The sequence below is a fragment of the Mastomys coucha genome, unplaced genomic scaffold, assembly GCF_008632895.1.
Source record: "Mastomys coucha isolate ucsf_1 unplaced genomic scaffold, UCSF_Mcou_1 pScaffold6, whole genome shotgun sequence".
In the NCBI taxonomy this organism is placed as follows: domain Eukaryota; kingdom Metazoa; phylum Chordata; class Mammalia; order Rodentia; family Muridae; genus Mastomys; species Mastomys coucha.
Window position 1 is genome coordinate 11,290,563 of NW_022196912.1, and position 3,668 is coordinate 11,294,230.

Consider the following 3,668-nt stretch of genomic DNA (forward strand, 5'->3'; position numbering starts at 1 on the left):
GAAAGATTACATTTCAAAAATTAGTAGTTACATGAAAAAATAGTATTTTCTATTTTTTGTTTTGTTTTTCTCTGTTTCCTACAGTTATTACAGGAAAAGTAAATTAATGACTTAAAATTATATTAGAAAGTAAGACTGATGGTCAGAAATTAATTTAGGTTCCATTATCATTTTAATCATCACAAAGGCTAAATGAGCAAAAGAAGATTTTCATTAATTAAGTGATATACTATGCTAGCCTGATTGACTTCTAGATGATTTTTTTAGATACTATCAAAGATTGTGTAGCTTATGAGAATGCTGTGCCTTGAAATTTCATGAGGCTGATGGCTCAACTTGAAGATATCTCTTTACTAATAAGAAAACAGAGGGCTGATAAGATGGCTCAGAGGGTAAGAGCACCGATTACTCTTCCAAAGGTTCTGAATTCAAATCTCAGCAACCACATGGTGGCTCACAACCACCTGTAATGAGATCTGACACCCTCTTCTAGCCAGACGGTGGTGGTGCATGCCTTTAATCCCAGCACTTGGGAAGCAGAGGCAGGCAGGTTTCTGAATTCGAGGCCAGCCAGGTCTACAGAGTGAGTACCAGGACAGCCAAGGCTATACTGAGAAACCCTGTCTCAAAAAAAAAAAAGAAAGAAAGAAAGAAAGAAAGAAAGAAAGAAAGAAAGAAAGAAAGAAGGAAAGAAAGGAAAAGAAAAAAGAAAACAAGATAAAGAGGTTTTTAATAAAAATAATTGAAGTTTTCTCCAGACTGAAATATACAGAAGTTAGAACAGGCAAATATAGTTATAACAAAAAAGGAGCTCCATGTAATACATAATTCAGAGGACTCATTTGATCAAAATTTATAATAATATTCAACTTTCATAATATTGCATGATCTGATCAATGACTAATAATGTGAGAAACAATAAACTTCTGAGGAAGTACTTTGAAGAACAGTTAAATTTAACTGTAAGTACCTAAAGTTGCAATGGACAGTTGAAAAGAAATAACTAAAGTAAAACATAACACAATTATATTTTCTATGTTATTGAAAGTATGAAACAGTATACACAATGACTGGTTTAATGTAACTCATAAATATTGCATTGTGATACCTATTAACAATACAAGTAAAACATTTTGAGGTTCAAAAAATTATTGTAAAGAAAATGGCAGGCAGTGGTAGCACATGCCTTTAAAAGAAAGAAAGGAAGAAAGAAAGAGAAAGAAAGAGTAAAAGGAAGAAAGAAAGAAGAAAAGAAAGGAAGGAAGGAAGGAAGAAGGAAAGAAAGAAAGAAAGAAAGAAAGAAAAAGAAAGAAAAAGATAGAAAGAAAGAAAGAAAGAAAGAAAGAAAAAAAGAAAGAAAGAGAAAGAAAAAGAAAGGAAGGAAGAAAGAAAGAAAGAAAGAAAGAAAGAAAGAAAGAAAGAAAGAAACAGAGGAAGGAAGAAGGAAAGAAAGAGAGAAAGAAAGGAGAGGGGGATGGAGAGGAGGGAGGGAGGAAGGAATAAAAATAGAATTGGATAAGAATCTAAGTTTTAAAATAGTTTTAAGTAGCTTAAAACTACTATATAGGCATGTTACTAGCTCTCTCCATAAACATAACCATAGGAAGAGATCTGTTAACATATTGGTACTCTAAGGATGCAGTAAAGAAGCAGAGCTGTTGAGATCTGAATCTCGGTCTCAGGAGAAAAGCTTTAGAGACCTTGTGTTCAGAGTTAGAGATCTTGAGGCTCAGCAATCTTGTAGAAGAATCTAAAAAATTTACAGAAGTTAGAGAAAATGGCAAATGTAATTTGTCCATACCATAGTATTAGTCAATCCACTTCCATCTATGAAAATTTATACTGGTTGTCAACTTGACAAGATAAATAATTGCTTTTGAGACAACAAAATATGTATGTGTAAAAAGGATTCTGTAGACTAAGTTAATGAGAGTGAGGAAATCCACACTAGCCATCTAACTGAACAAAAAGTATAAGGCAAGTTAGAAACTGCATGCATTCTTTCTGTTTCTGGACTTCAATGTTGACCATAAGCTCCTATCTTCATGACTTCTTCACCATAATGACTATACCATGGAACTGTGAAACAAAATTAAGCCTATCTTCATTTGATGTCGTATGACATTTTGTCACAGTAATGAAGAGCTCTTAATAATATACCATTAACTAAATAGAAATGGGTTTCCTACAATATTCATCTAGTAAAAATTGATCAAAACATTCTAGCTACTATAACAGAAACTATAGTTGTGCAATGATATTAAACATTTTTACATATATACATGTACATGTATATATGATAAACTGATAAAACCTCTATGTAGCCACATACATAATAATTCAGAGAAATCTAAACAATGTGTTTCTGCCCACAAACAATCAATCAGTCTATTTTTCATTCTGTTTTAGTTCTATTTTGTTGTGCTTTGGTATTGTTGAAAATTTTATTGTATAAATTCTGGTGAAGTAAATCTGTCTGTGAAGTGCTTGCTACTAAGATACAAGTTCAGATGTCTACCACCCATATCTATAAACCTGGCATTGTGTAATACAACTGTGTTCTGAGTGCTAGAACACAAGTCAGGAAATTTCATTTGTACTTGTTGACAAACATGTGACCCACATGTACACACACTATTCCTTATATGAATTCATTCTTGCCTCTATCATCAATAGCTACCTGCAACATCCCCTCATTTTATGATTTTTTAAAAAACACACCTGTAATTTTTAAATTTAGTTTAATATTTGTTGATTCTTCTTTTATTTTATGAGTCACAAGATAATATTGACCATGACTATTGCCACAACTATCTTCCAACAGCCAAAAAAGTCTGTGCTGATATTGATTAAATAAAGAATGAAATCAATTAATGAGTTTCAATAAATGTATATATGATAAAATATATGTTATTGTGTGTGTATGGATATAAAGATATATCAAGATGTTACTAACCATGTAAAAGATTATATCTTTGTCTCATTTATATTTCCAAGTATACTAAATTTTCTACTGTTAACATGGAATATTTTTAATAACATTTAAAAGAGCTTATGTGTAAAACATTTATATTTTATGAAATATTTTTCCAAAAGGCACATATATAAAGTACTTATCTTAGAATATAATATTATAAGATGATGAAATGTCTGTTGGATCTGGGCCTGCCATTATTAGAATTACTGGTCATCTGTGCACATGATTTTTTACAATAGTGCACAAACTGGGGCTCAATTAGTTTAATATGGAAAAGGGAAAAATTTGAATTAATGTATAGTTCAAGCTTGCATGGTTTTCCAAATTGTAAACACTAACATTTTAGTTCTCTAAATTCAGGAAAAGAAAAACAAACAAACAAACAAACAGAAGAAAAACAAAAACTTGTTTAAACACCTAAGTACTCTTTCTGGCCTGGAGACATCTGCAAACTGCTATCAAAATGCTTGTATTTTTTTTGAACAAAATATGCATTTAATTTTTTTATTCTAAAAATGTTACTTAAATATATTTTATTACTTGCATTTTCCTGATGACTGAGGAAACTGAACATTTCTTTAAGTGTTTCTCAGTCCAATAGCGATTCTTTTGTTGAGAATTCTGTTTAGCTCTGAATTCCATCTTTTAAACTGAGTTATTTGATTTGTTGTTGTTTAATTCTTGGTGTGTG